At 41.4% G+C, this 17,811-nt stretch overlaps 1 pseudogene; it reads left to right on the top strand.

Moving 5' to 3' along the window:
* Nucleotides 1-7,751: 7,751 nt before the first annotated feature.
* Nucleotides 7,752-8,521, top strand: LOC121482703 (annotated as a pseudogene).
* The last annotated feature ends 9,290 nt before the right edge of the window (nt 8,522-17,811 follow it).

Genomic DNA, 17,811 nt, shown 5'->3' with positions numbered 1-17,811 from the left:
ACACACACACACACAAAATGAGAGAGAAAAAAAGAAAATATTTTTTTAACATTAGAGTATCAATATAAGAGGTCTAACATTCAACTAATAAGAGTAACAGAGAAGAGACTAGAGAGAAAAATTTTAAATAAATGATACAATAAAATTTCTCAAAACTAAAAGACAGGAGTCTTCATAAAGGACATAAGATTGAAAGGGCTCCACATACCCCCAAGTACCCATCAAAATAAATGAAAGCAATACCCACACTGAATATACAGAATCACAAAAGTTCAGAATACTGTGGGTAAGTAGGAGATCCTAAAAGCTTCAAGAAGGGAAAAGTGGATCAAAGATGGATTATCAGTGTGTTAGAAGACTTACCAACAGGGCCGGCCGGCCTGAAAAAAAAAAAAAAAAAAAAGAAGACTTACCAACTGCAATAATGAGAGCTAGAAGACAATAAGCATGCCTTAAAATTTTTTAGAGAAAATAATTTCCAACTCAGAATTCTAAATTTAGCAAAGTGTCAATCACATGTGAAGGGAGAATAAAGCTGTTTTCAAAAATATACAGTCCCCCCAAATATGTTAGTCTCATGCTCCCTTTCTCAGTAAGATATTAGAAGATGTGCTCCCCCAAAGTGAAGAATTATGACATAGAAAGAAGGTAACATGGGAACTAGAAAAAATGGGAGAGAAAGAGGAAGGAGAAAGCTGGGCAACATGGTTAAAGAAAAATAAGTCCAAATTGGAAAAGGAGAATGAAAAAGTCATTACAGGAAGGGGATCTCCAAATGCAAAAAAAAAAAAAAGAAAGAAAAGAAAAGAAAAGGAAACAAACCTGATGTGCTTGGTAACATTAAGGGTCATTTTATAACTCTGGCTAGAAAATTTGGAAGAAAACTTAATCATAGGTGTAGAGAAAACAAAAGCAAATGGACTAAATGAAGCAAGTATTGACTTCAGGAAAAATCAAAAGGCTTGTAATAGAGAAGAAAAAGTAATCATATTTCACTCTGTGATTCAGCTGTGAGCAATGTCTACACAGTCATAATAATGTAAACACTGAACATTTGTTTCATCAAACATTATGATAGAACTACATTGAAGCAGGGGGAAGAGGGAGTTGGGGTGAGCAGCACTACTGCAAAAGAGGTAACTCCTCATCCTGAATGGTAGGACCTTAATAAATAATGTCTAAAATTGAAAAAACCAAGAAATATTAGCACAAGAATATTGTTTTAAATGTCGGGGATTAATACCGGTTACAACAAAATGTGATCTCTGGAGAATGATGCTTAGGAATGGGGAGGAGGCTGAGGTCTGCTGTTTTTCAATATATTGAAAGTGCTATGATTTGTAATTGCATTGATATATCACTTTGAAAGAACATATTTTTTTAAAACTTAAGGTCCTCCCTCACCTTCCCTACCCTCCAGAGGTCACCAATGTTAACTGTTGAGTATGTATGTTACCAGATGTTTTGCTCCATCTCACACCATATACAACAATTAACTCCAGATGGATCACACACTTAAAAGTCAAAAGCAAAAGTTAAAAACTGAGTGGACAATAGTTTTCTGACCTTGGGGTAGCGAAGAACTTCCTCTTCAACAAGACCCAAAATGCACTGAAAGAAAATTGATAAATTGGGGAAGTCTGTTCGTTAAAAGTTATTATAATCAAAACGAGAAGACAAGTCCCAGACTGGGAGAGGATCCTTGTCACGCATAGAAACAACAGCACATCAAAGGTAAAGGACTACAAATCATTAAGAGATGGATAAGCATTGCAATGAAAACGAGCAAAGGACATGAGCAGGCATTTCAAAGGAAAAAGAAATTCTTATAGTTTCTCTCTGTGTCTCTCTGTCTCCGCCTTTATGTCTCTGTGTTTCTCTTCCTATTATGTGTGTGTGTGTGTGTATCTCAATATAATCTCTATGTGTATATATACATATAATCTCTGTATATGTATATAATATACATAATAAATATATACAGAGAGAGAGAGGGAGAGAAAGAGAGAGACAATCTACCTCATTATTGATCAGGAAAATGCAAATCAAGAGAAGCTGGAGCCATTCTCAAATGTCACCTTCTGCATGAGGCCTTCCCTGACCACCCTATTTACAATTCTAGCCCAATATATTCCCCAATTCGTACAGCACTTATCACTGTCTAATACACTATCTACTGTACATATTTATTTTGTTTACTTCCGATTTCTTCATCCCTCTTAAATGTCAACTGCAGGAAGGCATGGATTTTTGTCTGGCACAATGCCTGGCACTTGGTAGGCCCTTAATAAATATCTGTTGACTGAGTGGATGAATGGATTTAATAAAACAAGAGCTCACAGGAAACACAACAAATAAAATAGAAAAAATATTCAGAGGTTTATCGTGAGTAAATTTTCTCTAAATAAAGCAAGAACTAGGGGATCCCTGGGTGGCGCAGCGGTTTGGCGCCTGTCTTTGGCCCAGGGCGCGATCCTGGAGACCCGGGATCGAATCCCACATCGGGCTCCCGGTGCATGGAGCCTGCTTCTCCCTCTGCCTGTGTCTCTGCCTCTCTCTCTCTCTCTCTCTCTCTCTCTCTCTGTGACTATCATAAATAAATAAAAATTAAAAAAATAAAAATAAAAAAAAATAAAACAAGAACTGAATCAGCAGATCATAAAAGCATACCACATAGAAAGAAAAAAATGAATATAGAATCATTAACTTGGAGGCACGTCCTGATTAAATTATTTAACTTGAAGTACAAAAAGAGTTCTTCAGATGGTCAAGCAGAAAGAGCAAATCAGCAAAGGGAATAAAAACAGATTTCCCTGTACTTCTCCATAGAAATTAGCAGTGCCAACAGACAGTGGAGCAATGTTCTACAAAGTTCCAAAGGAAAGAAAGTATGGCTCAAGAATATTACACCCAGCCAATTTATTATTCAAAGATGAATGCTATCCACAGTGAGGAAAGACTTGGGGAATTGAGTATTCATTAGCCCTTTTTGAAAGACAAATCCTGCCAACCAAGGGAGAGATCAGAATTCAGAAATAGATAGCTATGAGCAACGAACCCACTAAAATATAAAACTAACTATAGGATCTCCACTAAATGACTGGGGAGTCACAGCCTTGCCGAATAGAATGCATTATAACAATTGACAAAGTAAAGCTGATAGAACCAGCAAAAATGGATGTGGGGGAACAAGAAAACGTAAAGGTCCCAACCTTCTCTTGTGGGAGTCAACTGATAGCGGCTATGGAGACTTTTAAGAAGAAGGAAAAGGGAAGGGACGAGAAGGAGGCAGAGGAGAAGGTAGGGGAGAGGGAAGGAAAAGAAGTTTCCAATCACTTAACTCTATGGCTAGTAGACCTGGTGGAGAGAAGCAGTTATATCAAGTTCTGCGGTTCCTTTATTTCCCACCCTGGTTCCTTATTCATCACTGATATATAAATAAAACCAAATTTCACACTTTTCATTGAAAATAACATGACTGGTATGATCACAGTACCATAAAATTATTTCTACATACCTTGCTGGCTTCTACCTGGACATAGGCATAAAGAGATTGTTGGGATGCTGTTCACCAGATGTTTATTGTATTTTTTTTCTTTTCTGGGTAATGAAACTGTTGGTGGTTTATTTGTTTCTTCATTGTAATTCTTAAATGGCTTCGATTTTATAATATGCATTACCTACTTTATAAGAACAATACAGCCATTACTCTTTTCAAAATATTAGAAATGGAGAAAGGTTCTCCCTTGTGTGTAAACCACCACATACAAAGCTGTTTATCGCTGCATTTTTTATAATAGGGAAAAATGAAAACAACATAAATGTTCATGTTGGGGAAACAGTTACAAAAATGCTATGGTATTTCCAAAAAGAGCTACAATGCAGCAACTTAAAAGAATGAAGTAGAATTACATATGAAACGATTGCCAGGACAGTTAGGTGAAAACAGTAAGTTACAGAATGATGTTTATAGTAAGATGCCATTTGTAGTTCTTTTCCAAACACAAACACCAAAACTCTACATTTCTGTATATGGGTTATTGCAGAGGAAAAGGTCAGGAGAAAGATGCACCAACCAGATAACTGGGATTCACCAGAGAGCAGCCGGGGATGGGGGTGAGTCCAGGAGCCTGGCCTTATCTGGAAAGGATGACATTTTTAAAAGGAGGATTTATCAAGTATTAATTGCATTATTTAAAATCCCTTTGTTTTTAAGACAAAATGTTCAGCATGATAGTTTGAAGCTCATAGAAGGGTCAGCTTTGACAGCAGAAGAATCATGCTCTAGTCTAGACCCAGCAGCAAAGAGCCAGAAGAATCTGCCCTCTCTCCCCAAGACGGGAGGAGGCTGAGGAGGTGACTCCTTAATGGAAGGGGAGTCATTTTCCAGTTAACACTGCAAGGCAATGAAGAAAGCCTTCTGGGAAGAGATTGAGAAGGTGGTGGCTTTTGTTTGCAGTGAAATGGGTGTCCTAGAGGGCCTTTGGGAAAAGCTTGGTGGAAAGGGGCTATAGCTGGGAGGAACCAGGGTGAGAATAACAATAATGGGATGGGAATATTGGGTGGGGAAGGGGCTTGTCTGTCCTGAAGGGTCTGAGGATTACAGTGTTGAGAGGTCTGGTTGGAAATGACTGGCCTCAGACATGCCCAGATTGGCTTATGGCCTCACTTACGCCTGACAGCCCCATATTGGCAGTTGAGCAGCAAGAAACCTGTTCTTAGATGAGGCTGCCAAGAAATTTTTGGAAGGCTGGCAAGAGCCCTGCTTACCTGGTGAGCGGAGTGGCAGCAAGGCAGTGGTGGTGGTGGCAAAGGCCATTATTTATCCTCTCCTTTTGTATGTAGCGGATGTAATATTTGTTTAAAAAATAAAAATAGCAAAGACATAGTATTTACTACGTACCAGGCACTGTCAAAATGCTCTACACACATATTCAGTCCTCACAACAACTCTAGGAAGCAGGTCTGTCTCCATTATAGGGTCATGGAAGCTAAGGCACAGTGACGGTAACAGTGACTGGCCCAAGACCCCGTAGCTTGTACGTGACAGAGCTGGGATTCAAACGCAACGGCCTGGCTCTAGTATCTGGGCTCTTAACCATCACACTAATCATAAAATACCATATTCTAACATTCTGAGATGCCCTTTGTTCATCTCTGAAATTGAGATGCATCTTGCAATCAGTGGAATTTCATGGTTTAGCTGGCAAAGTTTCCATTTTCTTAAGGACATGCAAAATAACAGTGCTTCTTCAATTCAATGATAGGGAATACTAAAGTGTCGTATTATTCATTCTCCTGAAATCGTGGTACCATGGGACTTCGCACGCATTAGTGCTTCAGGGAGATCTTCAGCACCACTAAGACCCAAGATGGGCTGAATGGAGTGGGGATGGCATGATGAGCACTTGGTGATCCACCTCCCAAGTTTCATTAGGGCACCCTTCTGCAGCACATGCTAGCAAGACACTCAGTGACCAGGCAGGGCAAAGGATGTGGCCACAGTGGCCAGCAGGGATCCAGAGGGCAGCACAGAGACCCCCAGGTGGATCTGAGACCCCGTCTCCCTGGGGATACATAGAGATCTCGCCATGGCCTTCTCCTGCCATATGGCATCTGGCAGCTCTCCATCCCTTTGCCTCCCGGTGGCCTCCTCTCCACTCATCACTAATACGCTGCACTTGAAGGAACCCGCTCCATGCTCCCAGCACATGGTCCTGCCTCCTCAAGCACATGCTAAAATGCCAGACTCTGCCAGGAAGCCCATCACGTCCCTCTTGCCCATAGAATTCAAGCTAAATCCATGGGTGAGAGGTTTCAGGGGCTCAATGCCCTCAGCCCCAGATCTAGTAGGTTCGGGACCAGGAGAATGCCCTGGGACACTGTCAAACAGGATAGAGAAGTGGAAAACCAGAATGCTTTTCAAGTTCTGGCTCAGACATGGTATTATGTGTCAAACTCAGGACGGGACACAGGCAAAATTAGCCAGAGAATGGAGCTGAGCTGGTAGCTAGGGGAGCCTATTGGGGTCTGAGCAGTTAAAAACTAATACTATCCCCCAAAAGCTAATACTACCCTTCCCCTGCCTGTGCTCAGAATCAGTTGAAAGAGGCAAACTTCAGGACCTCTCTGAACCCCAGGGATGTGGCCACCTTTTTCGGGTTTAAGCTAATAGAGACTCATCTCTTTGCCATTTCCCCTTAGCATGCCACATTAGAACTTCCCTAAACTGGGACGCCTGGGGGGCTCAGTGGTTGAACATCTGCCTTCGGCCCAGGGTGTGATCCCAGGGTTCTGGGATCGAGTCCCACATTAGGCTTCCTGCAGGGAGCCTTTTTCTCCCTCTGCCTATGTCTCTGCCTTTCTCTCTCTCTCTCTCTCTCTCATAAATAAATAAATAAATAAATAAATAAATAAATAAATAAATAAATCTTAAGAAAAAAAAGAGAGAGAACTTTCCTAACCACCAAGAGAACCAAAATCAAAGGAGAAGAATGACAAGCAGCACTAGCCAGTGAGGGTGATCCATGCCCCTAGCCAGAGGAATTGGTCTAGGGATGAACACATGACTGAGCCTGGGCCAGTGAGAGTCTTTAGAGAGAAGTACATCCTAAAAGAGGCTCTATCTCTGTTAGCACCACAAACTATAAGAACCAACTAATTTTGAGTCATTAGTTATTGTCTACAGAGAAATAAATTGCCTAAAGAGTGAAGTCAAAAATTTGAGAAGAAAACAAAGATGGAAGAAAAGAAAGGAGAGGCAAAGGTCTGGAAATATTGAGCTCCTAAAGCCAGTTTAACCCCTAGATTTCCCAGTCTAGTGACTCAATAAATGTCGTTTTGTACCCAGGCTAGTTTGAGTTAGATTTCCATCATCTGCGACCTAAATTGTACTGACTCCAGCAATGCATATACATGGGAATCCAGAAGTCTGAGGATCTTCACTTGAGACACCAATGTGGCACAGCTGTCCCCCATTGGTTGCCTATAGGTACTGTCACGAACTGACTTTTTCACCCTCTACTGTCCATTTCTCTATTCATGGCTTCTACGCTCCTGTGGTACATTCTTTCTGATAACCAGTCTCCACGTCTGATTCCATGGCTCCTCTGATCTCTCTTGACCTAATAACCTTTCAACTTCTGTTCCGACTGCTCATGACCTCATCCTTCAGAAGTTTCCAGCTACAAGTTCCTTAGAAGGCTTGATAGGCCAAGCTAATTTTGTGTGTGTGCTGGGCCACAGCATAGGACACCACAGGGCTACACTGAAAGCTCCTTGAAGGCACCTAAGTACTCCATATTTTGTGAGATTTTTTAATAGTAGTATAATTTTTATTTTCAGTTTCCACATGTTCATTGCTAGTATATAGAAATACAATTGATATGTGTCAAAAAAAAAAACAATTGATATGTGTCTGTTGATCTTGTATCCTGCATGATCTTGTATCTTGTATCCTGCAACATTACTGAACTCACTTATTAGCTCTAAGAGTTTTTAAAGATACATTCCCTGAGGTTTTCTACATAGAAAATCATGCCATCTTCAAATAAGGACAGTTCTATTTCATAAGGCCAAAATTAGTAGAACTGAAAAAAATAAATACATAAATCCATAATTATAGTTAGAGACATCACCCCCTCTCTGTTGGTAATTGATAGGTCATGCAGGCAGAAAATCAGTAGGGATATAGCTGACCTGAACAGCACTATCAATCAATTTGATCTAATTGACACGTATAAAAATACTCCATGCAGTACCTAGTGCTTGCTTGGGCTTATGACTCCAAGAAGCATCCGAAGTGTGTAGCTGCTCCAAAGCACTGGATACTGGATAAACTAGACAAAATGTTTGCTCCTGGTCCATACACCAATATTTACAAGCTGAGAGAATGTCTCTTCCTCATCCTTTTCCTGAGGAACAGACTTAAATATGCCCTAAGAGGAGATGAAGTAAAGGCATTCTGCATGCAGTGGTCCTTTGAGATTAATAGCAAGGTCTGGACTGATATAACCTAGTCTGCTGTTCTTATGGATGTCATCAGCATTGACAAGACCAGAGAGAATTCTCTGTGATCTATGACATCAAAGGTTGCTTTGCCATCCATCATATTATACCTGAGGAGACCACAATCAAGTTGCGTAAATTGAGAAAGATCTTTGTCGGCACAAAAGGAATCCCTCATCTGCTGACTCATGATGCTCACACCATCCACTACTCTGATTCCTTCATCAAGGTGAGTGACATTTCCGATTGATTTGGAGACTGTTTATGGTGGTGACCAGAGGTGCTAACTTAGGAAAAATAGGCATGATCACCAACAGAGTGAGATATCCTGGCTCTTTTGATGTGGTTCGTGTGAAAGATGCCAAAGGCAACAGCTTTGCCATCCAGTTCTCCAACATTTTTGTTATTGGCAAAGGCAAATAAACAAAGATTTCCATTCCCTGAGGAAAAGATATCTGTCTCACTATTGCTGAAGAGAGACAAGAGAGTGGCCGCCAAACAGAGCAGTAGGTAAAATAATCTGCAGGTAAAGTGATTGGATGTTTTTTTTTACTTAATTCAAGATAACATGGCATGAAAATAAAATACTCCATCCAACAACCACAAAATACACAAACTTCTCAAGCTCATGTAGAACATTCAACAACATAGGCCACATTGTGGACCATAAAATATACCTTATAATTTTAAAACAGGAGAAATCATACAAAGTGTATCCGCATACCACAATGGAATTAAATTAGAAATCAGAAACAGAAAGGTAGTGAGAGGGCTCCTGGGTGACTCAGTTGGTAAACGTCTGCCTTTGGCTCAGGTCATGATCGAGGAGTTCCAGGATGGAGCCCCACATCAGGCTCCCTGCTCAGCAGGAGTCTGCTTCTCCCTCTGCTCCTCACCTCACTTGTGTTCTCTCTCTCTCACTCTCTCTTTGTCCCCCAAATAAATAAATAAATAAAATCTTTAAGAAAAGGTAGCGAGAAAGTTGCCAAATATCTGGAGATCAAACAGCATACTTATAAATGACACATGGGTCAAAAAAGGAGGCTAAAAGAAATCTAAAAATATTTTTAACTCAATGAAAATGAAAATACATTTATCAAAATCTGTAGGATGCAGCAAAAGCAATGCTTAGAGGGAAATTTATAGCATTAAATGGGTATATAAGAAAAGAAGAAAGACACAAAATCAATCATGTAAGCTTCTATGTTAGGAAACCAGAAAAAGAAGAGAAATTTAGGCCTAAAGGAATCAGAAGAAAAGAAATAACAAAAAAATGAAGCAGAAATTGATGAAATTGAAAACAGGAAAACAAGTGAGAAAAATCAATGAAACCAACAGCTGACTCTTAGAAAAGATTAACAAAATTGATAAAACTGTAGCCAAAATAACTAAGAAAAAAAGAGAGAAGATACAAATTACTAAGATCAGAAATGAAAGAATAGCCATCATTATGAATCCCATGGAATCTAGGCTAATAAAGGAACACTATGAACAACCTTATGCCCACAAATTTGATAACTTAGATGAAATGGATCAATTCCTTGAAATATACAGGCTACCTCCAGGCTCCCTGATCATTGGGGAGCCTGCTTCTCCCTCTCCCTCTGCCACTCCCCTTGCTTGTGCTCTCTTGCTCTCTCTCCAAAATAAATAAATAAAATCTTTAAAAAAGAAAAAAGAAAGATACAAACTACCAAGCTTACAAAAGAAGAAACAAAAGAAATTCAATCAATAATTATAAATATTCCAAAACAGAAAGCGTGAGGCCAGATGCTTTAACTGGTGAACTGTACCAAACATGTAAGGAAGAAATTCCAGTAGTCCACAGTCTCTTCCAGCAACTAGAAGCAGAAGGAATACTTCCTAATACCTCCTATGAACCCACATTTACACTAATACCAAAGCCAGACAAAGACATTACAAGAAAGGAAAACTACAGATGGATATCTCTCATGAACATAGATGTAAAAATCTGCAAAAAAAAAACCTAGAAAATCAAGCCAATGTGTAAAAATAACAATTTGATGCGGAAAAAGCATTTAGCAAAATCCAGTATCAATTCATGATTTTTTAAAAAAAGATTTTATTTATTCATGAGAGACAGAGAGAGAGAGAGAGAGAGAGGCAGAGACACAGGCAGAGGGAGAAGCAGGCTCCATGCAGGGAGCCCGACATGGGACTCCATCCCCGGACTCCAGGGTCACACCCTGGGCTGAATGTGGTGCTAAACCGCTGGGCCACCGGAGCTGCCCCCTCCATTCATGATTAAAACAAAACAAAACAAAACAAAACAAAATAAAACCTCTAAGAAAACTAGAAATAAAGGATTGGTTTCGATTGTCCATTTTTTCCTTTAGGTTTTGGGTCAAATCTTATCTTCTTGTATCACTAATTATTCTTTCACTAAGTGCCAAATTTTGTTTAGAAAAAATGTAAAAGATACCATGATATGGTGAAGCTGCGGTTAATGATACATTCCACTGTAGTTTTGTTCCTGGCAGACAACTAGGCTAGGAGCAAATTAGATTAATCCAATTAGGGATTGAGATGACTTTAAACTGATGTTCAGTCCTTTTTAGGGCTAATCTAGTTCTGGCTAATACTTACTCCTAAAATGCAAGATTCCTTCAGGATCCCAGCTCAAAACCTGGGGGATGGGAATGATTTACCAAAATTCTTCTTTAGTGGGTCTTGGACTCTAATTTTGTCTCCCCAGCATCTTGAATCTGCACAACTTCCCATCCTGTTAGCTGTGGCTTTTAGAATTGACATTTTCCCCCTTGAAAGAAAAAAAAAATGCCAAGATCCACTCTCAGGCCTTCCTTTCTCTTCCAGATCTTGACCTGTAAATTCTTTCTGCCATGGTAGCTTCCTGATGCTCTCAGGCGGGATACCTTAATACCTTTCTAGCTTTTCTAATTGTTCTCAGCTGGAGAAGTGAGCTGAAACAACCTAAGTCTGCTGTTGCTGAAAACAACATTCTAATTCTACATTTTAGAATATATGGATGTTTTCTTTATGGCCCAATATATGTTCGACTCCTGTGCATCTATGTAGGGGTACCTACAACTGAATTTTATGATTATACAATATAGAATATGATATAATAAGATATTGTGATAGATTGTAACATTGTTTCCAGCTATTTGCTGCTGCCCATGTAAAAAGACCATATAATCCCTGCCCATTACCATGCGACTTGTGGTGCCATCCTGTGGTTGGAATATACTTCTCCACCCCAGTGACATTAGGCTCGGCCATATGACTTACTTTGATCAGGGGATTATGGATGGAAGTGATCTGGGGTCACAAGGAGCAGAAGCTTTGAGAGCCATCACTGGCTGCGTCATCGCTCTTCTCCCTCTGCCGCCACGCTGACACATTCTAGAGAGGGGCTCCTCCTTCAGGTTGGATTTCAGAATAAAGAAAACAGGTGGAGTGCAGAACCAAAGCCTGCCTACCCCAACCAACACGTAATGTGATGAAGAAATTAACGTTTGCTGTCCCAAACCACTGGACCTTGGAGGTTGTTTCCTACCACAGCATAACCTAGCAAAAGATGATGAATACAGATGGATTTTATCATATTGTTTATATCTTCTGTATATTTATCTTTTGTCCATTTGTTCTGCTACATGCTGAGAGAGATAAATTTCTTAACTACAAATGTGTTTCTATTTCTGCTTGCATTTTCTGGACTTTTTTCTGCATGGATTTTGACACTCTATTATGTGGTTCAAAGCAAAGTGTCAACCAAAAAAAAGTATAGATCTGCTACAGTTAGTAATATTGTGTTATTGCTAATTCAGCTGTAGCTATGAGGAAGAGACCCTGGGTTCTGACTCCTACCAGGGTAAATTCTCAGAGTTCTATTATGCAACTAGGAGAATTTATCAAAATTTGCCCCCAGCCAGAAGCAAAGTATCTTTCAAGATTAGCCAACCCAACTGGTTTTTGAGACACCTGTACTGACTAACTGGATTTTCCGAGTGCTTTGAGAATGAGATGGGAATACCCTGACCAGAAAGCTTCCATCATTGAACAGATAACTCCCACAGACGGGTGAATCTGCTGGCTTCCAGTCTAACCACCAGTCAGTTGAGGGTTTAGGTACAGTGAGTTACTGCCCCACCTTACTCCTACTTGAACCTCAAACTTCAGGATGAACTGAGAATACAAATATTTGGGCTCTGCAAATCTAAGGTAAAAAATGGATTTGGTGATGTAGTACCTTCCCTGTAATAACTGATAATGTTATTATTACTTTCATATTTATTATATGACATCCCTGCCCATTCCATGTGGCTCAGAGAGGTTAATAATCCCCACTGCTCTTGAGCCCCAGGGAGTGATGCTACATGGCTATGCCCCTTAACTCCAGAGCCGCAGAGGCACAGACAGCTTGCTCACACTTCCTTCTCCTTCTCTCCTCTTTCTTTTCATCTCCCTCTCTTCACTCTCCGTCCTCCTCTTCCTTCTTCCCCTTCCCTACCTCTCACTACCCTCTTTCTCTTCTTCCTTCTCCTCCTCCTCCTTATCCTTTTGTTTCTTCTTCTTCTTCCTCTTTCTTCTTCTTCTTCTTCTTCTTCTTCTTCTTCTTCTTCTTCTTCTCCTTCTCCTCTTCCTCCTCCTCCTCCTTCTTGTCTCTCTCTCTTTTTCTCCTTCTTCTCATTATTGAGGGTGAAGGTGCACCAATCTCATGAAGGCAGCTGGGAAATGAGTCAGGCTATTCCAAACACCACTGCCTATCACAAGGCCCATTTACCCTCAGACTCAAGTGTGCCAATCTGGCATGGTTGCCCCTGGCAACTGCAGAGTGTGGCCAGTTGCCCAGGGCAGTATTCCAGGCCTCTGATGTGCCATTCATGTGTGCTTTTCTCTTTTTTTCTGGAACTGGATCAGGCATGTGGTACCACACATTACAGGCCAGGTTCCCTTTGTGTAACAAGATGCTCTCATTAAGTGCTTGGGATTATGGTGACAAAAACCTGTCTTTCCTTGGATCCTCCAACATTCCCACCAGGCACTTGAAAGTGTCAACACAGTGTCTGGACACTGATGGGGCCCTTAGCAAGGAAGTGCTCCTTCATTTCCAACAATTTCTAGATGGGGACATAGAAGCTCAGTGAGGTTTAGTGGCTAGTTCAAGGTTACTTCACTGGACAGAAGAGGAGAAAGGCCTAAGATTTTCTGACTCCAAAGCTAGCGCTCTTGGCCTTACACCAAGCTCAATTTGAATGAGTGATGCCAAACCATAACGATTAGTGCTGAGGGAAGAGCATGGGTCTGCAAGTTGGGAGGCCTAGGATAAGAGTTTTCTCAGGCTGCCGTAACAAAATTCCACAGACTAGATGACTTAAACAACAAAAATCTATTTTCTCATATTCTGGAGGCCAGAAGTCTGATCTTAAGGCTACATAATCTTCCCTCTGTACATGTTTGTGTCCTAATCTCCTTGTGTTACAAAAACACCAGTCATATTGGATTAGGTCCCATCCTAACGGCCTCATTTTATCTTAATTACCTCTTTAAAGACCTTATCTCCAAATACAGTCACATTCTGAGGTACTAGGGGTCAGAACTTCAACATATGATTTGGGGAAGATGCAATTCAGTCTGATTGCCACCCTGTCACTCCTGGCTGTCAACACTGGGCAGGTCCCAGACCTCGAATCTGCCCTATGAAAACAGAGTTGGGTCAGATTTCTGAGGTTCTATTCACTCCTGATATCTTCAATGTTATGAACACTCTTATCAGAGGCTGGGCAACTTTCCAAGGCACCCAAGCAGACTGGAGAGGGGCTGATTCTGAGAAGAAGAGCTGGGTAGGAGAGACTAGGGACCCTGCATCAGCTCCAGAAATTCATCAGCACTAGGGCAGAACAGAGAGATGGACCAGCAAGACAGAGGGATTAGTCAACGACGTGATATAAGTTAGTGCAATGAAGTAGTCACTCTGCCCCTTGGGTTGTATCAACAAAGCGTGGAGTCCAGAACAAGGGAGGTAAATCCAGTGGTTAAGAGCTCATGCTTTAGGGTCAGATACATCTGCACTGTAACTTCCACCTCGATACATCATAGCTTGGACCTTGAGCAAGCTACTTAATCTCTCTGTTTCTCTTCTATAAAGTGAAGCTAATAATTAATACATAACTCACAGGTTTTGTGTGAGGACTACTTGAGATAATTCTTATAAAATTATTAGCAGAGTATCTGGCTTATGATAAATCCTCACCAACAGCTAAGGTGATGGATGCTGTGGTACACCACTCAAATCCCTCTTCATGAGTAAAGCACTTATTTTCTAGCTGCTGGGAGTGCTACTTCTCACTTGTCAGCTTCCTGGAGTGTCAACTTCCTCAAGTGTCCACCTTTGCAGCAATTGCCCACAGGCAAAGAGAGCAGCCTAGCCCCAGGTCACATCCCTTCTGAGGGGCAGCCTCATCTAGTGGCTGATAGATGTTAAGGAGGGAAAAAATGACTCAGATCCCTCTCTGCCACTCAAGAATCATCACAAGACTCTCAAGAGTCATCACAACTCCTTGTTGTGACTTCACCATAGCTCAACTTCTCCCTCTGCTCACTGCTGCTTCCTGCCCTTCTATTGCCTAAGTATTGATCCAGAGAGCACACTGAACTCCACCTCAGAGTCTGTTTCCCAGGGAACCCAACTAATAACAGCAAGGATAATGACAAGGTGTGAGAGCCTTGCAATAAAAACATTTCCATGGTACAATGGAGGAAATAACTCTGTGATCTCATTCTTTCCAGCTCTACCTTCACTCACCTTGTCCTAGGCCCATGGGCCTCCTGCCATTCGTCATACACAACAAACGTCCTTCTTCTCACAGTCTTTGCACATGCTGTCCTCCCTCCCTGGAACACACTTCCCTCAGCCAAATGGTACACACCCTTAGTCCAAAATTACAGCACCATCTCCACTATCTGGCACCTGCTGGCCTTGTTTATGCTTTTTTTAAAGATTTATTTGCTTATTTGAGAGCGAGAGAGAAGCAGGCTGCAGGGGGAGAAGGAGAATCCCAAGCAAACTCCCTGCTGACCGGGGAGCCCAACTCAGGGCTTGATCCCATGGCCCAGAGATCATAATCTGAGCCAAAATAAGAGTCGGCCACCCAACCAACTGAGCCACCCAGGCACCCCATGCTTTATTTTTATCCATAGCACTTACTGATATACTATGGCAAACAATTCTGTATCCTGTGTATTGTCATTATCCCCCAGCTAGAATGCCAGCTTCCCGAGGGCAGGGAATTTTGTCTGTTTTTTGTCTGTCTTGTCTGTTTATTCAGCACTTTGATCAGTGCCTAGCATATAGCAGATTCTCAACAAATATTGAATGAATGAATGAATGAATGAATGACCTATAGGGGAATGGGAACCAAACAGGGGTGGGAGTGCCCAGAGACTTCCTGAGAAAGTGCCACCAAAACTGAATGTGAAAGTGAATCATGACCATGGGGGTTATTATTCTGAAGAACTTCCAGGGAAGCAATGCACAGGAGTTTGACTTGTGAATTTTCCATCTTGGACTTCCGAGTAGTTAAAGGTTGTACCTTTTTCCTTTTAATTTATTTTATAGTCCCTCAAAAATGAAGGAGAAATAAAGCTTTTTTCTTTTACAAGTGTGATCATTTGGGGAATGTGGTGCAGGCAGAGGGCCCTGGAGCCTGGTTCCTTGGCTCACACACATATGTAAAAGCCATTCACTAAAGAAGTTTTACAGTAAACAGAAGCCTTTGCTTTTAACTCTTTTTGAGGTAGCCTTTTTCAAAGCAGGCAAGCCGTTTGTGTGATGGGTAGATTTCAAGCATAAAGTCCTATCTGAGTGGCCCACATGTGAAAAAGATTTGACAAAGAGAGTGAATGTATTTTCAATAAAATCTCTGCAGCAGTCTGGGAGATAAGGTGGTATGTTCTGGTTAGTACACATGTCTGCCAAACAGAGTTTACGTGAATCCCCAGACCTCAATGATCTTGTTCTAGAAGACTGGAGTAATCCAAGTATGCAGAACACCAACATTCCACCAGAGAGAACTTCCTTTTCCTTTTATAATGAACTCATTAAATAAAAATCAGTTTCTTAAGAACTTGTTTCCCATGTACCTTCTAATGCAGCTGTTCTCAGTGGTGAAGGGGGTTGGGGAAGCCCTCTTCAAAGGAGGAAAGTCTCCGAATTATCTAGGGGCCTTTTTCAATGTAAATACTCTCACTCACCATTCACCACAGAGATTTGGACCCTCCCATGGTTGATCACAAAACAGATACACTTATATCTGCATCACCAATGATGGTGCCGCTCAAGGACAAACTCTGGGCTCCAATCCCCATCCTCCACCTAGTGAGAGTCCAACACTGGGTAAGTGGGTAGGTGAGATCAGCCTGCCTGCCCGCTCTCTACATGCTTGCAGTATGACTTTAGACAATGAACTTAACATCTTTGAGCCTGTTTCTTTCTTTGAAAAATGGGGCTAATAATCCCTGCACTGAGCGCCTCTGAATATTTTCTACATGCAGGAAGGATGTCTGTTTGCCACAAAGCCACCTGAAAACAGTCTCATCTCTGTTGTGATTGTGTGAGTATGCACATGCACACACCAAATGGAGTCACACATACTGTCCTTCTGTCTGACCAAGAGATTTTTCAGCACTTTGTATCTCTCCAATGAGCTATCACATTCCCGTGGATAGATACACTTCCTTCTATATATTGCCATCTCTGGTTGTATTCACACATGTCATCCCCGTGTTGGCACCATCTTCATGGCCACAGAACTTGCCACCTATGAGAAATGGGTATTACCGAAAAGATCAATAAATACTCCAAAGGGCCTGATGCCCTTCTCAGATAAAGACTGCCCTTTGATATATTCCAATGATGTTTCTGTATATTTATTGAGTTCTAGTCTGACCTCCAGATCATTTTCAGTTTTGTGTATCTGACCTGTTAGGAACGGCCAGCTTGAACTACAATTTCGATTTTTCAGGGTGCTTCTCATCTTCTTACACTGTCATTCAATGCTAGAACATGCAAATCCTTAGAAATTGAGTTCAAATGCATACAGTCACTCATGTAATCATTTGTTCACTTAGCAGATATATCCTGAGGGCCCACTATGTGCCAAGCACTGTGTCAGGCTGTGGGATACAAGCATAGTTTCTATCCTTATGGAACTTTATAGTCTAAGGGGAAAACAAAAATTGAACAAAGAAATAGTTATTCATATACTGTGACAAATGTCATGAATGGGGTGCCATGACAGATGATGGAAGGAAAGGGTAATCTACTAAGAGAGGGTAATAACAGTCAATATCTCTAAAGAGGGAACATTTTAGCCAAGTCCAAAAGGATAAGAAGCCAGACATGAAGAGAGTAGGGGAAGGACATTTCAGGAAGAAGAAAGAGTAAATACAAAGCCCTAAGGCAGAAAGATGCAGAAGGACAACCCCTTTGTGACCAGGAAATTGTGCTGGCACTCTTGTCCTTCCACAGGGAGCAGAGCTCCCCATTCTCTACCCTGGCACAAGATGGTGAGTGGCTCCTTGCTAGCCCTTGCCTCTCTGTACTGAGATGCCAGCTCTGGGATGGAAGAGGTTTCCTCACTAGGCTGGAAAAAGCAAATGGGGGAGGAATGTGTTACCAATGGAGGTATTTGTGAGAAAGTGCCATCTCAGAAACCCCAGAACCTCCATGCTCGTCACTAGAATACTCCTGGGGACAGGAGAAGGCAACATAGGCCCCTGACACTCACCCTGATGATTTGCTTACCATGGAGGCTCCTTGCT

Source organism: Vulpes lagopus, chromosome X, assembly GCF_018345385.1.
Source record: "Vulpes lagopus strain Blue_001 chromosome X, ASM1834538v1, whole genome shotgun sequence".
In the NCBI taxonomy this organism is placed as follows: domain Eukaryota; kingdom Metazoa; phylum Chordata; class Mammalia; order Carnivora; family Canidae; genus Vulpes; species Vulpes lagopus.
This window is presented reverse-complemented; position numbering and strand designations above follow the sequence as displayed.